Raw genomic sequence first — 24,195 nt, 5'->3', positions numbered from 1 at the left:
TGTTAAATATTACATTTCCCAGCATCCCTGTCTCTCACTGCAGATATATATATAAAACAATGGCCACTTTCAAGCATCTTGACATGGACTTCAACCCCATTAGACTGCCACATTCAACATATCTGTCCCTATACTGCTAACTCCTTAAGGTGCTACACTGTCCCTGTTACCTACTCAACCACTCTGCACACATTCAGGGAGGGGTTTCTAGAAATAACATCACATTTTGACCCAACAGCCACTTTATCTACAGTGGGGGGTTATTTGCCCTACTCTAAACACTGCAGCTAATGGGAATCAAACATACTGCAGCAATCAGGCTGAGCCAGTCAAGAATGCAGGAAAGCTACCTGGCCAATTAACCTTAGTAACCTAACTGGTATTTATAGTCCTCAATCCAGGACATTTTTAACTTAGGGAGACTCCAAAGAGTTTTATTTCACCCCTATATCAGAGCAACATTAAACTTGCTAAACTGGCCATTTTCATCTGAAAAAAACAGACAGTAAAAACTGTTTTGTGATCCTGAATTTCAAATATTATAACTCCCAGCATGCCTTTCTCCAAGACCTGCCAACTAATTTGCATATTCAGTGAGATCACAGAAAGTTACATTACAGGAAGGGAATAGTAATATGTCACAGTTGTTATCCATGTATCTCCAATTGCAGTGTAAAAATATTGTCTTGTTTCATGCCAACACATAGAAAAAACTATTCTTTAAGACTAAACAGACTAAAAAAAAGGAAAAAGGCAAATGTTTTCTATCTCCACTTACTTCTAGTTAAGCGGCTTAACCCCTTAGTGACCTGACCATTTTTTCAATTTTCTTAACATTAAGGACCAGGGCTGGTTTTACATTTCTGCGGTGTTTCTGTTGAGCTGTAATTTTCCCTCTTACTCATTTACTGTACCCACACATATTATATACCATTTTTCTCACCATTAAATGGACTTTCTAAAGATACCATTATTACCATTATATCATAATTTACTATAAAAAATTATAAAATCTGTTGCACATCTACAACCACCAAAAACACCCATGCTAAATAGTTTCTAAATTTGTCCTGAGTTTAGAAATCCCCAATGTTTACATATTCTTCGCTTTTTTTGTAAGTTATAGGGCAATAAGTACAAGTAGCACTTTGCTGTTGCCAAACCATTTTTTTCAAAAATAGCAAAATATACATTGTATAAATAACCGCTCACATGTGTATATATCTTTTTTTTTTTTTAGTAGACAACCCAAAGTATTGATCTAGGCCCATTTTGGTATATTTCATGCCACCATTTAACTGCCAAACTCGATCAAATAACAAAAAAAATCACTTAGGCGAGCCATACTGCTCCAAAGAGCAGTAGAATGGTGCCACAGTGAAACACCTAAAGCATGGAAACACATAGACAACATGATCCTTAACTCCAGGGATCTAGCCGCACTATTATGGACAAATGCACACTACAGACCCACTAACATCTCAGATTTCCCACTTCTGGATGAAATGCTTACAGAGTGGGACAAAGTAACGCACAGAAGCTTCCACATTTCTACCCCACACTCCCCTTTGACACCAATATATGGCAATCACAAACTCCCTCTACATATCAACCCAACACAGACCCTGCCGATCTTTCCAACAAACTGCATCTATACAGTAACAGAAGCAGAGAGACTCAAAACGCCACAAGAATTACAACCCGATCACCCTACCCTCGCAGCATCATGGTTCGCATGTTCACAAATTAAACATTACCTTAGTATACACAGAAGTAAAAAACACTTGTTCAGATGCGCCACCGCATTTGAGACACTTTGCACCATGGCTCATATGCCTAAACACCTTATTTTCATCATTTATAAGATCCGGCTGACACCCTCAGAGGACTTGCTCCCTATATACACCATCCAATGGCACAAGGAATTAGGTATTACCTGTACATCTAAGGAATGGAGACGCTTGTTTAAACTAGGAAGAAGTGTCTCAGTCTCAGCTCATACTCAAGAATCACATTACAAACGACTGAGCAGGTGGTCTCTTACACCAGCCAGGCTGAAACAGATTTACCCCACAACATCAGGCAGGTGTTGGAGGGGATGTGGAGCAGAGGACTCCCTAATACAAATATGGTGGGACTGCCCCCTAGTGGAGAACTACTAAAAAGCAGTATGGTCAGAAATGAATAAGATTTTAGAAACCGACATCCCTAGAACACCTGAAACTAATCAAACTGAATAAAATGTCTCCTAGTTTTAATGCTGGCCTGTGCTAAAAGCCTCATACCAGCCAGTTGGAAAACAAACAATATTCCCACTGTTAAGGAGTGGAGAACTAAAATGTCACTGACCTTGCAACTAGAAAGATATCACTACTTACGCACTTTGAAAAATTGGGACACCCGAAGCGATGCTCCAGATGTGGACCTCCAATCAAACAGAACACTGAAAAACGGCCCAAACATAGGCTGTTCTGTTTCCCCTAGAAAAAACACATATCCACCCCCTTCCCTTTCCCTCGAGCTCCACCCTCCCTCTCTCCCATACTAATCAGAAAAATAAAAAATCCATAAGCACATATGATTAAGCTCAACTCTGGGTTAAACTTGTCAAATTAGGCTACTTGAATGCAAAAACGTTCTCTGAGCTACAATTACTAGTTACTTTGTTAGTTTACTATTTATGTTATTTGTGCATTCATATAGCATATCCTAGCATTAAAATTGGAATATACCAAAGGTTAAAAACAGAAAACAGGAAAACGAAAACAATGTATAAGAGCCAAAGACAAAACCTTTCGCCATTTAACTCACTTTTTTTTTTTTTATAAACAATTTTTATTGAGATACTTGCCAGATACAATATAAAGCCTTAGTCCATTTACAACAAGATGTAAGGTACAGAGTATATACAATGAGATATGATAGGTAATTCGCTACATAACAGGTTCGTAGGTCTATAACAATAATGAAAGACTATACCAACATCTTCTTAAGAAATAAGTATAACTAAACATCTTTGTGTATCAAACCGTACCTGTATATCAGAGTATAAAAAGGAAAAAACACTTTCAATTATAGAAGTGCTGAAGGCACATCTAATAGTCAACTCTAATTTCAATCGATGAATATGCAAATGGTCTTGCTGTAGTGGAATCTCGTTTTTCATAGGGTAAGCATTAACAAACCTAATATGGGAGATCACTTTTTGACCCTAATAAAGGTAAATGGTTTTAGGGAGGAGTTTAATTGGTAAAGACTGTCACCCCTGGGCTAATAATAGGAGTTAGCGGGGAATGGTACAGCGGACGAGAGCCGCTCTATGTAAGGGGGGGGGAGGTAAAGTGGTTTGGGGGATTAGTTAATATTATGAGACGGGTGTGAAGAGGCTTATACGAGAGGTCAAGTCTAGTAGTGGTGGGATAAGGACATTTGGAGGAGTCCTATGGGAGAAGTTCATGATTAATAAAAGGAGCGGGTGAGGGTACCTGAGGCAATGAGTAGATGAGCTAGGATAGATGGGTACCAAATAGGGACAAAGAGGTTGGGATTATGTTGAGGTTTGGAGTAAGGTCCTGTAATGGTAGTGAGGTGGGGGGTGTATAGGAGTTCTCCGTCACAGTGGGGCCATTTAAAGCGAAGGAGTAGGGGATAAGGTGTATCTGCTAGGTATTTATGTGGCATGGAGTAATAGGCCTACAGGTGAGTTAAGTCCAGATTCTTAGGGCCCCTGAGAGATAGTTTATGTGAGTAAAAAAGGCAGTAAGCCCGCCCTTAGCAGAAAAATATTCCAGACATTGAGTAAAGGGTAGCCCTAATACATGGACATCCTTCTAAACATGATGACATATGTGCCCAAATTCACAGAGATCAGACAAGGGAAGCTGGTTATACATAGCTGGGAACTTTCTTGTCACTTAGGTCTTTAGACAGAAAAAGTTACCTCCTGGATGGGTTCACTAAGGTGTGTGTGGCTATATAAAGGAGGGTATTTGTGTAGCTACTGTGAATATGGGTTAGCAGGATAATAAGGATTTTGTCAGTCCATCTTGTTATATTTAGTAAAGGTTATTATCAAGGAAGCCTTGGGGAATATCAGATAAAGAGGGGTTGCCCTAATGTGAGACATGAGGTTCAGATAGGGATATATATTATGATAGGATGTCTTCAAAAGTAGACATAACTTATCTCAATAGGCATGAGAGTAGTGAAACTAGTAGGGTGAGTATCGGGTGTAGTGGCTGCTCATCACGAAGGTGTAGGAGGCTAATCTTAGATGCTGTATCCCACTTCCTGGGAAGCCGATCTGGGGTATCAGTGTTCCACTTGAGCCAGGGAGGCCGGCCACATCACTCCCGGTGTCAGCAAAGGGCCCAGTCGGGTGAGGTTGAGCTATTGTGGATCTTTGCAGTTGCCGGTAACATACATCTGTTCCCTATGTTTGCACAGTGGAAAACCCCCCTTGTCCCTCAGACAGGATCTCCCTCTGGGTCTGTACATCACGTTGAGAGGAGGGGACAGGGATGCTATCCGGTGAAGGCAGGTTTTCATCCAGTAAGGGAGCAACTCCTCTACACACTTTGCCGAGCCTTATAAGATCTTCAAACTGATTTGACCTCAAGGTCCTGTAGGAGCGATCTTAAGAGTTTTTGGAATTCCTCCATAACAGTGTGGTTTCACTGGCTTAATATACTCCGCAGATGCCCCCACCCTATTTTTGTTTGGCCTCTGGATACATGTAGTGTCGTGACACAGTCCAAAATGCAGCAGCACTCACCATATCCAAAAAATGCAGAAATTTAATGAAACACCAAGGTGCACAGAATAACAACGTTTCGGACCTCAGTCCTTAATCATGTCAGTACACATAATGAACATACAAAACTCTTAAATAGGGGTTGGTACCAAAGCCACACCCCCATTTCTTTTTAATGACACAATGAGTCCACGGATCATCTTAATTACTATTGGGAATACCACTCTTGCCCTGCAGGAGGCAGCAAAGAGCACCGCAGCAAAGCTGTTAAATATCACCTCCCTTCCCTTCCAACCCAGTCATTCTCTTTGCCTACGTTAAGTGCAAGGAGATGGTAAATTAGGTGTTGAAAAAAGATTCTTTAATCAAGAGTTTATTATTTTTAAAGTAGTATAAGATTGTGCTGCTTTGTCCTAGGGTGTAGCCGTAGTCCATATCAGTCTCTTCAGTAGAGCAGTGGTGGCTTTAGAGCGATGGGAACTTGTGGGACATAATTCTCACTGCGCCTCCCATATTGATGCTGCCCCACTTCTAAAAAACTGAGGGATCTTACTCAGTCTTTTTCTTTGTCACAGGTCCATAGGAGGGAGAGGACCTCTTAAACCTGGGAGCTGGCTTCACTGTCGGGCAGATGAGGAGGTAAGTGCTGACTTAGTATCTGGTGGAATGTTCTCAGAGACAGAGGCACTTTACTTATAATGGGGTAATAAAGAGACTCATGGGAATATGGGCACTTTATTAGACAGTAAAGGTGCAGGCACTGGGGCTGGACACATTGGCCATTGGTGGTTCTCATCTCCCGACGCTTTTAATTATACAGGCGACCGGGAGATGGCTGAATTTGGCACGCCTGCGATGGGCGGTTCTAGGGGAAAGTATTGCGCACTCTTTTGGCCTCCTTTCCTGTTCGTCATATCTGCACACTTAGTAAGACTGCGCTTGTTTGTATTCTGCTGCGCATCTCTGGGAACTAATTTGGATGCAGAGTCCTGTTTTTTTAATGCTCCTGTCTACACAGTGAGGGTCGCTTCTCCAGACAGGTAGGCACCTCAGCAAAGTACTGCTGAGGTGTAGAGGTGTTCTGCAGGGCTATTCCAAATTTATAGTACATACGCTAATAAAAGTAAAGAAGTGAAAGTTTTAACATTTAAAGAGACAGTATCTGGGTTTTCTTTATTTGGAAATTTTTTGACCTATTGTAAAGTTAAGATGGACCAAGAGTCTTTGCAAGCTGTCACTTGTTCTTTATGTTTTGATGCCAATGTGGAACCACCAATCCCTTTTTGTTCCTCGTGTAATTTAGAGGACTTAAAGCAGGTGCGGACTGGGCCGGGGGGCGGGGGGGCAATTGTCCCTGAGCCTCTTTGTACAGTGTGGAAATGGGCCACCGCTGGCCCGCTGAGAAGAGCAGGGGACAGTTAATTAATGTTGACACAGTCAAAATAATAAGTGACACAGTGTGCTTGCAAGTGACTTCCAAGCAATTGGTTTGTGAGTGACTCGTCTCAGTCTGATAGAAATACCGCCCGGCCGGCTGATCAGGGGGGTGTGTGTTAATTTCCTCTGTCACTCGCAGATGATCAGATCAGATCAGTGCCATTGTCGGCCCGCCCCCAAATTTCCCGCTCAGCGCTTCCATCCTGACTCATCACTTCCGTCTTCTTCCCCAGAGAGTCAGTCCCAGCAGCTGCGCATCATATAATTGCAGCTGCATACAGCCCACGTGACGAGAGAAGATTGCAGTGACTTGAGAGTCAGAGTCAGGGAGTGCTGAGAAGCAGCAAGATTACTTAGGCTGCTGCTAGGCTGGTGGTGGAGGTCGGTGTTTGTCTACTGTCACTGGTGAGTGAGTACAGTAATGTTATGTAAAAGCAATTAGCAAAGCAAACATGATGACATGATCATCACAGATCACAATAATTCACCAGGCAGGCAGTAGTCGATATAATAATCCAGTGGATTACATTATAGCATTTACATAATGGTTGGATGGTTCATCAAGCTCTATAATTACTTAGCAATGGCTGAAAATCTGAATCAATTTCAATTACTGCCTATTTGTTTTTCTGCACTGGGCAGGCTGCAGCCATGCCATGGGCTTTATTTCTTGCAATCTTGGCCGCTTGCTGCTGACCCTAGAGACCTGAAGTGTCTTCTTGATTACTACCAATACCCCTGGTTTTAAAAAAATAAATGCCTGTTAAGCAATCTAGGTGAAAGTAATCCTTAAGTATAATGATATACATCTCTTTTTGATGATGAGAGGATTTTATATCAGCAGCTAAACAAGCACAAGGTTTAAAACTAACACAACCAAGGTAATTATCTGATTGAATGATGGTGTTTAGAATCACTGTATATAATGAGAGAGACTTCTCCAATAAATATATGTGTAGTAAGGAAAAAGAGCCTATGCAGTTTGGTTTTATTATTTATTTTGCAGCTTTTACTGTAATTCAATTGCCCCAGAGGAGGCTGCAGTGGTGGTTCTGAACCCTGACAATTCAATATTCCACACATTTATTGCTACATCACTAGTACAATGGGTTTGGGGTGGGTGGGACTTAAACAGATATGCGCCACTTACCTTATACAGTGATGGATGATGATCATGTTGTGTTGGTTTAGATTCGCTATATAAAGTTTAAAAAAAAATATGGGCCCCTACTTATCAAGCCGTCGACTTTCTTGCATTCAACGGCACCAATACGCTCACCTAAGTTCGCCTAACATAGCTGCCGCGGACCTGAATACGATCGCCAAAATTATCAAGAAAGCTGTCAAGAAGCTGCGCACCAAGTACGGTGTGATGAGCAGCGGACTGTTGTTAACTAATAGTCATCGATCTCGCTGCTCTTCGGCTTATTCGCAGCTTTCTTGGTATACTGTCACTAAGCACCCACACTAAACTAAACTATTTACCCCCTATACCGCTGCTCCCGGAGCCCACTGCAACTAAGTAAAATGTTTAACCCCTAAACCGCTGCTCACGGACCCCGCCGCCACTTACATTATATGTATTAACCCCTAAACCGCCGCTCCTGGACCCCGCCGCAAATAAATAAAATGTTTAACCCCTAAACCGCAGCTCACGGACACCGCCGCCACCTACATTATATGTATTAACCCCTAAACCACCACCCGGACCCCGCCACAACTAAATAAAATGTTTAACCCCTAAACTGCCACTACCGGACCCCACCGCCACCTACATTAAATGTATTAACCCCTAATCTCCCGCCCCCAACGTTGTCACCACTATATTAAATTTATTAACCCCTAAACCTAAGTCTAACCCTAACTCTAACACCCCCTAACTTAAATATAATTTAAATAAATCTAAATAAATATTCCTATCATTAAATAAATTATTCCTATTTAAAACTAAATACTTTCCTATAAAATAAACCCCAAGATAGATACAATATAACTAATAGTTACATTGTATCTAGCTTAAGGTTTATTTTTATTTTACTGTCAACTTTGTATTTATTTTAACTAGGTAGAATAGTTATTAAATAGTTATTAACTATTTAATAACTTCCTAGCTAAAATAAATACAAAAGTACCTGTTAAATAAATCCTAACCTAAGTTACAATTACGCCTAACACTACACTATAATTAAATAAATTGCCTAAATTAAAATAAATTAATTACAATTAAAATTAACTAAAGTACAAAAAAACCCACCCACTAAATTACAGAAAATAATAAAATAATTACAAGTTTTTTATACTTATTACACCTAATCTAAAATAAAAAGACCCCAAAATAAAAAAAAAATCCCTACCCTACACTAAATTACAAATAGCCCTTAAAAGGACCTTTTGCGGGGCATTGCCCCAAAGTAATCAGCTCTATTACCTGTAAAAAAAATACAATACCCCCCCAACATTAAAACCCACCACCCACACACCCAACCCTACTCTAAATCCCACCCAATCCCCCCTTAATAAAACCTAACACTAACCCCTTGAAGATAACCCTACCGTGAGACGTCTTCTCCCAGCCGGGCACAAGTGGTCCTCCAGAGGGGCAGAAGTCTTCATCCTATCCGGGCAGAAGAGGACCTCCCGACAGGCAGAAGCCTTCATCCAGGCGGCATCTTCTATCTTCATCCATCCGGAGCGGAGCGGGTCCATCTTGAAGACATCCGATGCGGAGCATCCATCCAGACCGATGACTACCCGACGAATGAATATTCCTTTAAATGACGTCATCCAATATGGCGTCCCTTGAATTCCGATTGGCTGATAGAATTCTAAGATAGAATTCTAAGAAATTTAAGATAGGAAAAATCCTATTGGCTGATTGGATCAGCCAATAGGATTGAAGTTCAATCCTATTGGCTGATTGGATCAGCCAATAGGATTGAGCTCGCATTCTATTGTCTGATTGGAACAACCAATAGAAAGCAAGCTCAATCCTATTGGCTGATTGCATCAGCCAATAGGATTTTTCCTACCTTAATTCCGATTGGCTGATAGAATTCTATCAGCCAATCGGAATTCAAGGGACGTCATCTTGGATGATGTCATTTAAAGGAATATTCATTTTCGGGTAGTCGTCGGTCTGGATGGATGCTCCGCGTCGGAGCCGCTCCTCGCCGGATGGATGAAGATAGAAGATCCCGCCTGGATGAAGACTTCTGCCCGTCTGGAGAACCTCTTCTGCCCGGAATGGATGAAGACTTCGGACCGTCTGGAGCACCACTTCTGCCCGGTTGGGTGAAGACGTCTCAAGGTAGGGTGATCTTCAAGGGGGTAGTGTTAGGTTTTATTAAGGGGGGATTGGGTGGTTTTAGAGTAGGGTTGGGTGTGTGGGTTGTAATGTTGGGAGGTATAGTATTTTTTTTTACAGGTAAAAGAGCAAGGCCCTTTTAAAGACTATTTGTAATTTAGTATAAGGTACAACTTTTTATTATTTTGGGGGCTTTTTTATTTTATTAGGGGGATTAGATTAGGTGTAATTAGTTTAAAATTCTTGTAATTATTTTATTATTTTCTGTAATTTAGGGTTGTTGTTTTTTTGTACTTTAGTTAATTTTATTTAATTGTAATTAATTTATTTTAATTTAGGGAATTAATTTAATGATAGTGTAGTGTTAGGTGTAATTGTAACTTAGGTTAGGATTTATTTTACAGGTACTTTTGTCTTTATTTTAACTAGGTAGTTATCAAATAGTTAATAACTATTTAATAACTATTCTACCTAGTTAAAATAAATACAAACTTGCCTGTAAAATAAAAATAAACCCTAAGCTAGATACAATGTAACTATTAGTTATATTGTAGCTAGCTTAGGGTTTATTTTATAGGTAAGTATTTAGTTTTAAATAGGAATAATTTATTTAATGATAGGAATATTTATTTAGATTAATTTAAATTATCTTTAAGTTAGGGGGTGTTAGGGTTAGACTTAGGTTTAGGGGTTAATACATTTAATATAGTGGCGATGACGTTGGGGGCGGGAGATTAGGGGTTAATAAATTCAATGTAGATGGCAGCGGTGTAAGGGGGTCAGATTAGGGGTTAATAAATTTAATGTAGGTGGCGGTGGGGTCCGGGAGCGGCGGTTTAGGAGTTAAACATTTTATTTAGTTGCGGCGGGCTCCGTGAGCGGCGGTTTAGGGGTTAAACACATTATTTAGTTGCGGAGGTGTAGGGGGCAGATTAGGGGTGTTTAAACTCGGGGTACATGTTAGTGTGTTAGGTGTATCTGTAGTGACGTAACCATAGATCTGTGTTGGACTGAGTCCGATGGCTCGTATGTTACGTCACTATATTCTACTTTTGCCGGTCTGTAGGGTTTGATAACTACAGCAAATCAGGCTCGCCACAAATACGCTGTGGAATTCCAGCGTATTTGCGGTTGACAGCTTGATAAATAGAGGCCATGGTGTCAACTAAAAAAAAATTACTTTCAGTCAGGGAAAGCTCAGCTGCCTGTGTAACTTGTTGAGTTAAAGGGACATGAAACCCAAAAATTTTCATTCATGATTCAGATAGAGAATACCATTTTAAACAACTTTCCAATTTACTTATATCATTAAAATTTGTTTCCTTCTCTTGTTATCCTTTTCTAAAAGGTTTATCTATGCAAGCTCAGAAGCAGCAGAGAACCTAGGTTCTAGCTGTTGATTGGTGGCTGCATATTTATATTGATTGTGATTGGCTCACCAATGTGTTCAGTTAGAAACCATTAGTGCATTACTGCTCCTTCAACAAATGATACCAAGAGAATGAAACAAATTGAGATGATAGAAGTCAATTAGAATTGTTTAAAATTGTATTTTCTATCTGAATCATGAAAGACAAAATTTGGGTTTCATGTCCCTTTAAGGGATTATAATTAATAGCCTTATATTTACCCTTAGTATCTTGGTTGTTAAATCTGACTGAAGACTTCAATTATACAGGCAATTATTCTGATATTACAGTCAAGTCAGAGAATAGAGATTCCAAAGTTTGATTTAATATAAGGATTGTATAAATTAAATTTAAAATTACTAACAAGCAATTTGGCTAATTTGAGTGAGATTAGTATATAAAAAATATTCGACAAGTAAACAGTTTGAAATAATGAATAGGCATTAGGCAATAAGAATATTTTTTTGGGGGGGATTGGGATGGATGATCATGGATCCTTTAGTGTGTGAATATTTTGTTCATTTATAATATATTGATATTTATATTGTCTTCGTGTGGCCTCTTGTCTTGATCATAAGGTTTAACTTTATCTTGTGAAATTACTAAGGGATTAAATGCCCTACATGTCCTGAGTGTCTGCTTGTAACCTAACTTATCATAACTTAACACTTAACATAACTTTATTAAATAAATAACAACACAACACAGTTTCTGGGTGAAAGACCCGTGGGTCCCATTTATTGGTACCAGCCGTGGAACTGGCAGGTAACTTAACCACGGGTGGCGGCAATCGGGGCCTACATTCTAACTATGAATAACCCCTTCTAGAAAATGGCCAAGGGACATTGCTGCAGACCACAAGGCGGAGATACTCACGCAGCTTTATATTTAGGGGTTTCTCGGCCCAAAAATAATCAGCCCGGGCACGCCCAAGCATACCAAGCCTGTGACGTCACCCTGACCGCAATGGCCATTACTCCAACCTCCTTCCAGTCTGCAGCCGTAATCCTGACCACCCGCCAGATTAGGGTGCAAGCATTAGAAACTCCAAACCTATAGGTCCAGCCTTGACGAACAGCATGTCAATAACTGGGGAGTTCAAAAATTACCGTCTTTGGACTTAGGGAAGTAGTTCGAGTAACCCTCTTCCAGCCTCCGACACCTAGTCTCGAATAGAGACCTAACGAAAAAACCGATTGCGGCCTTTTATACTTATTCGAATCAACAGTGCATTACAATTTCCAATCAGTAATGCAGAGAATAAAATAAATAATGCATTACAAGTGCCAATCCGTAATGCATAACGAATCCAATCAATGATGCATAACAAATTCAACAACAGTGCATAACAGGGATGGGAGGGTGGGGAAAGATCTTCTGGGAGTCCACAGGAACAAAGAGGAAGTGGAATCCCTGCACATCCCTCTTATAAGGTTAGTAAACCCCTCCCAACACAATGCAACATTGTAACTAACACACACACACAGCAGCACTCACTCCTCCAGGCCTTAACCCTTAGCTACGTTCCGGGCTATTTGCCCTGCACTTTCTTAAGGGATTAAATGCCCTACATGTCCTGAGTGTCTGCTTGTAACCTAACTTATCATAACTTAACACTTAACATTAACTTTATTAAATAAATAACAACACAACACAGTTTGTGGGTGAAAGACCCGTGGGTCGCATTTATTGGTACCAGTCGTGGAACTGGCAGGTAACTTAACCATGGGTGGTGGCAATCAGGGCCTACATTCTAACTATGAATAACCCCTTCTAGAAAATGGCCAAGGGACACTGCTGCAGACCACAAGGCGGAGATACTCACGCAGCTTTATATTTAGGGGTTTCTCGGCCCAACAATAATCAGCCCGAGCACGCCCAAGCATACCAAGCCTGTGACGTCACCCTGACCGCAATGGCCATTACTCAAACCTCCTTCCAATCTGCAGCCGTGATCCTGACCACCCGCCACAAGAGACTGACCTGCATATTCAATTGTCCTGACTCTTGCCGCCACCCTATATTCTTAGGAGTAACTCCTGCCTGATGTTCTGCAAGAACAAATCTACTCCTGCCGGTTCTAAATGAACCCCATCCTGCCTATACAAACCCTTATGGGCTGCCGAGATGTTCCCGTGCTCTACCACAAAACCCTCAATCTCGACTACCTGCTTCCTCAGGTCCCTATTGATCTTTTTCCTGACCTGGAAAGCTGCCTTATGACACACCATGTGTCTCCATCTTAATCTAGGTATCACATTCGACCACCCGATTCTCACACCTGGAAACCAGAGTTTGAACTGCCTCAGGTCCGACTGCATTGCCCGAATTAGATCCAATGTGGGAATGGCCCCCACATCGTTGCCGCCAGCATGTATTATCAGAATGTGGGGTTTCTCCCACCTCCTCACGGCATTCTGGAGCAATGCAGGCAAATCTGCCCAGGCCAAGCCTCTGCGCCCTAGCCAACGTAACACAGCCCTGGACGAAGGAAATCCTAGCTGCTGTCCTCCTGGCATGGCTGCAGCTCTAATTGCGGCCCAGTGCACATATGAATGGCCGACGATCCACACCCGTACAGGACCTGGACGTGTTTCTGAAAACAAAGAAAACAAGAGTTAGCCCGCTTGCAGTAGACCAGATCCTCAACAAACCTTGGCCCATTACCTTTAGGTATCACCCCCGCAAGCCCCCAAAACCCTTGCATACTTGACCCTTGATCCCCATTCTCAAACATACAGCGGCCTAACGTAGGACTTGTACTGCTGCAACCTCCACCGCCCTAATGAGCGGATGCGATCCGAGGACCAACCCAGCTCTGCTGCCGTCGTCGCTGCCCCCAGTCGGAAGGAGTGTGGGGCAATCCTAGACCCGTCAAGACCAGCCGTTTGCACTACCCTACCTAAAACCTTCCCAAATTGGTATCTGGTCAGCGGGTCCCCATTGGCATGTATTAGAAACCTGGAGGAGCCTCCTGGCTGCACTTCCAGGTAAGATGACACTAGCCGTACTGGGCAACAGGTAATGCCAGGCTGCCCCTGTAAGGAAAGCCAAGCCCCCCGGCACTCCTGGTCGGTTTTTGACCTGGGAATGAACAATAGCACGGAGTCATCTACGAATCTGACATGATTGTGCATGACCCCCCCTGTGGCCGCCGTTTTAGCTCGCGGTACCAACTCACCCACCCTTAATGCGCCGTGAAACGCCAGGCCGAAGGCCGCCCCGAAGAGCCGAGCCTCGAAAGGAGAGGAACATATCTCTGGCAGGACCGCCAGCAACTTTACCAGCCGTTCCGCCGTAATGGGCTCCCTTGCGTCCCGTCGTGGAACCTCCAGACGGCCCACCCCTAATAAGCTGCTTTACAAGGAAGGAGCATGACTCATCTTTAAACCGTATAGCCTGCAGAAGAAAGCCACCGCCCCCTTTTTTGCTCGCTTACCTCTCGCTTACCTCTCAGGGCCACCAGCCAGTGCAACAGAAACCCCTGTTCACCCTCGCAGGAAGGGAACTCGCGCAGGTCACAGAAACCTACCCACTCGCTCCAGGACCTCACGTATGCCGACCATGTGCTGGGTGCCAATGAAGCCCGCAACAGAGAAATCAGCTGCTGTAGTCCCTCGCCATCTGCCACAAAAAGAGAGGGCAAGGAAGACCATTAGGCGCCACGGCAGGAGCCGCAGCCCTAAATGCCTCCCACTGGAAACGAGACAATGCATCAGCAACTATATTCTGCACCCCTGGCACGTGTCGGGCCCTAAAGTCAATGTTCCATTGCAAACATCTCAACATCAGGTGTCGCAGATAATGCACCACCACAGGCGATGAAGCTGAAAGCCTGTTAATAGCAAACACCACGCTGAGATTATCAGTCCAGAAAATCACAGCCCTGTTACTAAACAGGTGACCCCACAGTTCCACTGCCACCAGTATAGGAAACAGTTCCAGAAAGCAAAGATTGCGTGTAAGCCCTCTGCCCGCCCACTCGGTCGGCCAGGGCTCTGCACTCCATGCCCCCTCAAAGTAAGCCCCATACCCAGATGCTCCAGCGGAGTCCATGAACAGATGCAGGGATTGGTTAGATATTGGATCCCCTCGCCAAATGCAGATGCCGTTAAAGTCCTGGAGAAACCTCTCCCAGACCTGCAAATCCGCCACGAGGTCCCTCGTGATGCGAATGCGCGATGCCGGAGCCCTACCTCCGCCCAGGCACTGCTCTAACTGCTTGCTAAACACCTTACCCCACGGGATAACTCTCCCCGCAAAGTTAAGGAGACCAAAGGAGCGACTGCAGCTCCCGAAGCGAACACGTCGGTGCCGAAACCATAGCACAGACTGTCGCCAACATCTTGGCAACCTTTTCTTTAGGCAACCTACACTCCCCTGCCACCGAATAAATTTCGATGCCTAAGAACGTCAAACACGTGCACGGTCCCTCCGTCTTATCCTCTGCTAGAGGAACCCCAAACCTGGACCTCATGACTTTCATTAAAGAGGCACATTCTTGCGAGTTGGCCGCCCCAACCAGGAGAAAATCGTCCAAATAGTGCGCAACTCTGTCACTCCCAGCCACCGAGCCCACTGCCCAGTGCAGGAAAGTGCTGAATTCTTCGAAATACACGCAGGATATCGAACAGCCCATGGGCAGACAACGGTCAACATAATAACCCCGTTCAAACCAACACCCCATCAGCCTGAAGGATGATGGGTGAATCGGGAGAAGTCGGAAAGATTCTATGTCTAACTTCGCCATCAAGGCTCCAGGGCCCCATTCCCTGACCATAGCCAGCGCGTCGTCAAACGACTGGTAATGGACTGAGCTCAATTCCTCCGGAATGGCGTCGTTTACCGACTGCCCTTTCGGATAAGAGAGGTGCTGTATGAGCCGGAACTTACCCGTTTCCTTTTTGGGGACGACCCAAAGCGGGGAAATAACTAAGTCCGGCAGTGGTAATTCCCCGAAAGGGCCTGCAACCCTACCCAAGGCCACTTCTTTTCCCAACTTCTCCCTGACTGCCTCAGGGTACTGAGAAGCTGATTTCAGGTTCTTCCTGTCTCGGGCTCTCACTACCCGACCGACCTACTACCGGAATAATGAAACCCCCGCAAGCCGCTATCCAACAGCTGGGCAGCTGCCCTGTCCAGGTACCTTCTCAACCATTTGCCAATAACCTGGACCCTAAGGGGCGAATCCGCCCTTACTCCCAGCGCCTCCCTTGCCCCCAAACCGATCAGTTTGGGTATCTCGTTTCTTGGAGCAATCAGCTCCAGGGCGTTGTCCGCTGCAGAACTTACAGACGTGCTTGAACGTGCCCCGCTCGCACGCTTTGTCCTGATACCACCAGCACACACTCCCTTGCCGCCGTCGAAAGCGCAATGTCTGCCTACTCCCCGGCGATACCGCTGTGGAGCCTCCCTGCACCCTCCGTTCCGCATCAAGATGCACCCAGAGGTGCAAATCCATTGTGCCAAAGTCAAGCAATGGGTTGCCCACCTTCTTCTTCCGATATAGCATATCGTACTCTCTCCACACACCATCAGCAAACTTTCTGTGTATTGCCTCAATGGTGTCGACGTACTAAAGAGGGCAGTCCCCTGATCAGGAAACCTCTCCAAGTAGCAAGTGGCGTAGACCCGGAAACACAGATGCCACTCCTCAAGTATATTGGGCCTCCTAAATTTCTTAGGGCCCGTACCATCCTCCGCCATTTCCTTAAACTTAAAAGCCTCTGCCGACAGCTCAAACATGTTCACATACTTACTGTCCTGGATAAGCTTCACCGTCTTAGACTTGAGGTGTGCATGCAAACTGTGTACCTGGCACGAATAAGTATCCCCATGTGCCTTTCTGTTCACCGCCTGTGGTGAACCCCCAGCAACCCCTAGGACTTGAGATGACTGCGCCACACTACTGGCATTGCCATCCCCGTGATTGCCCCTACTCATCTTTCTCAACATTCTATACATCCTCTTATGCCCTTTCGTGTGCAAACCCAGGGACCCGTCTATCTCAGACCCTGAACCTGACCCACTAGAGCTGGAGGAATTACACCGCCCCCTAGGGAAACCAATTTGTAACTCACCAGAGGAAGCACCTGATGCGGCCTGGCCTTGTCCAGAAGCACTGCTGACTCCTCTCGGCACAAGAGCTCCGGAACTCTGAGTCGCCATGTCCCTGCTGGATGAGGATGTCCTGGGTACCTGCAAAATAGAAGCCAAGAGGTTAGTACCTTGGGAAGAGCCAGCCGTCTCCTCCCCATCCCCCCCTTCCCCAGATTCTAGATACCCTTCCCGGTCACTCACACCGCATGCAAAACTCACATCATCATCTGTACTGGTGGCCAGCCCACTAGCAGAATCCTCCTGAAATCTCATGGTCCTACTCCGGCCCTGAGACTTCGATCCCTGGGCCTGTATTACCAACCCCCTCCCAGGGCTCTCCAGGCCTTCCCCAGGGCCATCGCTAATGCTAGCATGTCCCCTTTTTACAGCCCCTCTCGTGGCAATTTGCCCCGACCGTGCTGGTGAGGTCCTGCTGGGCGTCAACCTACCCTGCAGGCCTTGCTCCTGGGGCTCCGCTACCGCGGTGTCACCCCCTGAACTATGTGCCCCCTTATGCGTGGTTTTAGCCGCGGGGGCCTTCCCTTTACTTTGGGCCGCAGCGCGTGCGGGGGCTGCCTTGGCTTTGCCCCCTCCTAACGTAGGCCGCGAGCGCGAGGAGGGCGCCCTCTCGGCATCCCCTCCTTTATTGCTTGTTCCTGCTGCGGCTCTTGTGCGCACTCCCTGCTGCGCCACCCCCGAAGGGGCCTTGCTGACCCGCTTCCTCAATTTCACTTGCCCCGTGACTCTCCGCCTCTGCCCCCTGTCCTGGCCTACTAAGTGCCCCTTCGGCCTCCTGAGGCCTAGCTGTCTTGCCCCCAAGAGCGGGTCCCCCCCCCCCGAGGTGCTCCCTTCTTACCTCCGGAGCCAGAGGGGAACGATTCGCTCGGTTCACTGGCCAGATTGCGAGTGCCGCAAGCGGAAGTGACATCACCGGAAGTTGACGCGGCGGCCATTTTGGATGCTGAAAGGGACGACGAACTCGAGGCCTGCACACTACTATAGGCTGAAGCCTGGGCCTGAAGTACCGCCGCACCCGACGACGCACCCGCGAGGACCGACGCACCCGCGAGGACCGACGCTAAGGACTGTAGGAGGGACACCGCCGCCGCCACAGATTCCCCGGAGAGGACCACCGCCGCAGGTAAGGCCGCACTGCTCCCACTACCGACGCCAACGGAACCCTCCCCAGAGGTACCCGAACCCCTTATGGCCTCGCTGGGCCCAGAAACTACAGGCCCCTGCCTAAGGCCCACTCCAGAACCCCCGGGTGCCTCACCGGGACCCTCGGAGCAGAAACCGGAGCTCCTCTGGGACCCTCTAGGCCCTATGCCTGACCCGCCTAGCGCGCTTGCTCGCCCCTCAAGCCCTACATCCCCTGGGGGCCTACACTCTTTCCCACCATCCCCAACTAAATTCTCCCGTGCAGGAGAAGAAAATGAAACAGGGCTACCCTTCCCCCCGAGGGAGAAACGGGCAGACACAGCCCAGACACATGGCCCAGACCCGGCGTAATATTTCCAGATGGGGATGGTGCGACCCAATCAACGTCCTCTAACTCCATCTCTTCCCATTCTCCAGATTCGTCCTTCCATTGGAAAATTGCTGCAAACTGCTAAGCTGAAAGATCTTCTGGGAGTCCACAGGAACAAAGAGGAAGTGGAATCCCTGCACATCCCTCTTATAAGGTTAGTAAACCCCTCCCAACACAATGCAACATTGTAACTAACACACACACACAGCAGCACTCACTCCTCCAGGCCTTAACCCTTAGCTACGTTCCGGGCTTTTTGCCCTGCACTTTCTTTGTGTATAAGCACATCACTTCTTTATGCATTTTGCATAAAGCTGTTATAGTGAAGGTACAATACATATTGGACTAATTTGGACATTTAGATTTTCAGTAGGTGGTTCAATTGTGTGTGTGTGTATATATATAGTGTGTGTGTGTGCATATTTGTATGTGTGTGTGTGTATATATATATATATATATATATATATATATTGTGTGTGTGTGCATATTTGTATGTGTGTGTGTATATATATATATATATATATATATATATAATGTGTGTGTGTTTGTGTGCATATTTGTGTGTGTGTGTATATATATATATATATATATATATATATAAAACACACGGATGGGGTCAGCACCCTCAGGCCGGACCGGGTACACATCCTATGACACTGTAACATGCACAGCCCTGGGTGCAAACCAGCACTCTCAGAAAGCTGCACTGTCACCAGAGTCACAGGCAGTTAACCCCAGTCAGGCCTGGGTGCAAGGCCCAAACAGGGAAAATTACAAAAAAATAATACATTAATATAAACACATAGAAAAAGTCCAGCACTCACTCACAAGCTCTCAACTAAGATAAAAAACAGCAATGGAAAAGTAGTTAGTTACCGCATCTGGTCAAATGGGAAAAGCCCAGGTACCTTGTCAAGGTCTCTTCCAAATAAACCTGGGTCCCTAAACAGCCACACAATGCAGGCTCACTATCAAACAACTGTGAAAAAAAGCAACTGTGAAAAAATGGAGGGTGCACAGGCTTATGTAATCTCCCCAAACATATACAAAACACGGGTGGGGTCAGCACTCTCAGGCCGGACCGGGTACACATCCCATGACACTGCAACATGCACAGCCCTGGGTGCAAACCAGCACTCTCAGAAAGCTGCACTGTCACTAGAGTCACAGGCAGTTAACCCCAGTCAGGCCTGGGTGCAAGGCCCAAACAGGGAAAATTACAAAAAAAATAATACATTAATATAAACACATAGAAAAAGTCCAGCACTCACTCACAAGCTCTCAACTAAGATAAAAAACAGCAATGGAAGAGTATATATATATAGTGTATGTGTGAGACAAAAAAGAAAGGGCGCCTCCTAGTGTAGCCAATTTATGTAAATAGATGATAAATATTTGCAGATTTTGTACTCACATGTGGTAAAGGCAACGATAATGCCTAGGTAGACGGTCTGGGAACTTATCAGTGTCCCAGTTGACTGTGCACCATAAGCAGGGCTGCTCCTCTTGAATGGTAAAGGTCTGAAAAAATGGAATGGTATACAGAGGGCGACTCCTAGTGCAGATCAGTTGATACAGTTTTGACCCCCAACTAATCCCTTTAGAGAGATACTCACATATTATGGAGCACACTATAGTGCTAATGAGGCAAGCTGGGTATATTGTGTGGCCCAGCGCACATAACACTCTGGCAAGCAATGGATCAATGTAGCAAATAGAAGATAGGAGACTTCAGAAGTATATCAAAATAAGTTTTTATAAAAATAAATAAATGAACATAAAAAAATCAGTAAAACACGCTACGCGTTTCTCAGAGCTCACCACTCTGTTTCCTCAGGCAAGTTATACTGAACTGTGACTGAAGTCTCCTATTAAACCCAAAATACTTATTGGGCTATCAGTTACACCCATTACACACCCTTTTAATTAGCTCATGCTCATGTTGCCATAGCAACCCTTCTAACTACACCTAACATTTCTTGAATGGAATAAACAACATGTTTGATACATTTTCTACAGGGATCTGGTGAAATCACTTCGTACATATTGTAACATTAGTTAAATTCTTTGTACAATGTAACAGAACATCATCCTATATAATTAAAGAACCCATACATTTATATAATTTGATCTATCAACCAAAATCCTTATGTATCCCAATATGAGAAAACTGTATGTTTATTTGTCAAATAAGAATAAATATATCGAACTTAACTTAATCTTCTTGTTCGTAGTGTTAGACCCATCTTGTGTTGCAATATGTATAAAACATAACTTATAGATGTATGTCATTTTTCGCTCAACTTTTGGTTCCTTGTATTGTCTTATACAATTGACGAGATTTTCTGTCATTCTAAAGTAATACTCTTTAAATTTAATACGCTTCCTACCGGAAATGGTCATAAGTAGTTTCGGTATACAACAATGCTAGTCTATAACTGCAGTGTTGTACGCTCAATGACCAATAAGATACAGAGGTGTGTGCATGTTATCTCACACTCTATTTTAGAATTGGCCAATCAGTGTGGATTTATCGTTCTCTGTGTTTGTATTACGTGCTGATCTTTATCCGTGTAGCCTCTAGCCTATATAGCTGTCACAAGACTGACTGAATATCCGGCCCTGTTATTGTCAATACTAATCGTAAAGTTCCCCACTGCATCCAAACTGAAAAACCTTCTTAAGATTGAGTCGAATTAGTTTTCAACCTCGAGTCATAAACTGAATAGAGGACAAATATGTTGCAATCTCAACGTTAGCATCAGACTAAAAAATGTTTACACTTGCCCTCCTCGTAGAGGTGTGTCCGTGTCAACCAATGGTCTTCCATGGCTATCAATGACACTTATATATATACATTAAATGTGCTCACAAGCTGATCTTATGATGTTAGCTGGACTCTACTCCCAATAAAGTGTCTGTTAAGTTTCTTTAAAGCTGCATTGCAAATGTGGTATTAACTATTTTGTTTTATAAAATTCATATGTGAGTTACTTTTAGACTTAGTGACGGTCAATTCCAGAATAAGAATAATCTACCATGTTATACATAATCGTGGTTTATGAATATGATATAAAATCCTAATAAAAAAAAAAAAATATATAATGACAAAGTGATTATTAGTGGGACTAACCAAGTTATTAACCCCTTAACGACAGAGGACGTGCAGGGTACGTCCTCAAAAAAAAGGCAGTTAACGCCTGAGGACGTACCCTGCACGTCCTCGGTGTGGAAAGCAGCTGGAAGCGATCCTGCTCGCTTCCAGCTGCTTTCCGGTTATTGCAGTGATGCCTCGATATGGAGGCATCCTGCAATAACCTTAAATGGCCATCCGATGCAGAGAGAGCCACTCTGTGGCCCTATCTGCACCGGACATCGATGGCCGGTATCGTTGGTGGGTGGGAGCGGACTTGGGAGGTGGGTGGGCGGCCATCGATGCACCGTGTAATGTGCAGGGGGGCGGGATCGGGACCGTCGGGAGCGCGCACGGGAGCGCGCGCGTGCACGGGGGGTGGCGGGCGGGCGCGTGCACGGGGTGGGAGGGAACCGCTACACTACAGAAAACAAATCTGAAAATAATTATAATAAATGTGAGAAAAAAAATAATATTGTTAAGTATATGTTATCTGCAAGTGGTGGGAGGTTGGTGGGGTGGGGAAGCTACACTACAGAAAAGGGCATTTTTTTTAAAAGAAAGATTACTTTTTTTTACTAAACTGGGTACTGGCAGACAGCTGCCAGTACCCAAGATGGCGCCGCTAAGTTAGAGGGGGAGGGTTAGAGAGCTGTTTGGTGGGGGATCAGTGAGGTTGGGGGCTAAGGGGGATCCTACAAAGCAGCATATGTAAATATGCTTAAAAAAAAAACCTACAAAAAAAACAAATATACCTTTTATTTTAGTACTGGCAGAGATTCTGCCAGTACTTAAGATGGCGGGACAATTGTGGGGTGGGGGAGGGAAGAGAGCTGTTTGGGAGAGATCAGGGGGTCTGATGTTTCAGGTGGGAGGCTGAGCTCTACTAAAGCTAAAATTAACCCTGCAAGCTCCCTACAAGCTACATAATTAACCCCTTCACTGCTAGCCATAATACACGTGTGATGTACAGCGGCATTTAGTGGCCTTCTAATTACCAAAAAGCAACGCCAAAGCCATATATGTCTGCTATTTCTGAACAAAGGGGATCCAAGAGAAGCATTTACAACCATTTATGCCATAATTGCACAAACTGTTTGTAAATGATTTCAGTGAGAAACCGAAAATTGTGAAAAATTTTACGTTTTTTTTTTATTTGATCGCATTTACGGTGAAATGGTGGCATGAAATATACCAAAATGGGCCTAGATCAATACTTGGGGTTGTCTACTACACTACACTAAAGCTAAAATTACCCCAAAAAGCTCCCTACATGCTCCCTAATTAACCCCTTCACTGCTGGGCATAATACACGTGTGGTGCGCAGTGGCATTTAGTGGCCTTCTAATTACCAAAAAGCAACGCCAAAGCCATATATGTCTGCTATTTCTGAACAAAGGGGATCCCAGAGAAGAATTTACAATAATTTATGCCATAATTGCACAAGCTGTTTGTAAATAATTTCAGTGAGAAACAAAACATTTGTGAAAAAATTTGTGAAAAAGTGAACATTTTTTTTAATTTGATCGCATTTGGCGGTGAAATGGTGGCATGAAATATACCAAAATGGGCCTAGATCAATACTTTGGGATGTCTACTAAAAAAAAATATATACATGTCAAGGGATATTCAGGGATTCCTGAAAGATATCAGTGTTCCAATGTAACTAGCGCTAATTTTGGAAAAAAAATGGTTTGGAAATAGCAAAGTGCTACTTGTATTTATGGCCCTATAACTTGCAAAAAAAGCAAAGAACATGTAAACATTGGGTATTTCTAAACTCAGGACAAAATTTAGAAACTATTTAGCATGGGTGTTTTTTGGTGGTTGTAGATATGTAACAGATTTTGGGGTCAAAGTTAGAAAAAGTGTGTTTTTTTTCCATTTTTTCCTCATATTTTATAAAAAAAAATTTATAGTAAATTATAAGATATGATGAAAATAATGGTATCTTTAGAAAGTCCATTTAATGGCGAGAAAAACGGTATATATATGTGTGGGTACAGTAAATGAGTAAGAGGAAAATTACAGCTAAACACAAACACTGCAGAAATGTAAAAATAGCCTTGGTCCCAAATTGACAGAAAATGGAAAAGTGCTGTGGTCATTAAAGGGTTAAATGGTAACTAACCTAATTTATAACTACTAACAGAAAGCACTAACTATTAATGATATGATGTCTATAAGCTAAAATATATATTGATAAATAAATATGTGTATAAAGTGTATTAAAATATGACGAACAATTATAGTGGCCCAATGTGTAATTATGACCCTCTTATAATGGGCTTGTGTGATATTAATTAATACCTAACTGTATATAGCATGTGTAATAATATATAAATACAGTGAAAATATTTAGATAGTGAATTGTTAAATATTTTGATAGTGAATTGTTAATGGGGTGAACATTTATTATATATATACTAATTGTGTGTATAGTAGTGGAAAGATATTCTACCTCTGTTTTAATAGACATATACCAAAGTGTATCTGTAATGTTCTAATGTGATAAGTTTGATAATAATG

Source organism: Bombina bombina, chromosome 2 (assembly GCF_027579735.1).
Source record: "Bombina bombina isolate aBomBom1 chromosome 2, aBomBom1.pri, whole genome shotgun sequence".
Taxonomy (NCBI): Eukaryota; Metazoa; Chordata; class Amphibia; order Anura; family Bombinatoridae; genus Bombina; species Bombina bombina.
Note: the sequence above shows the minus strand (reverse complement) of the source record.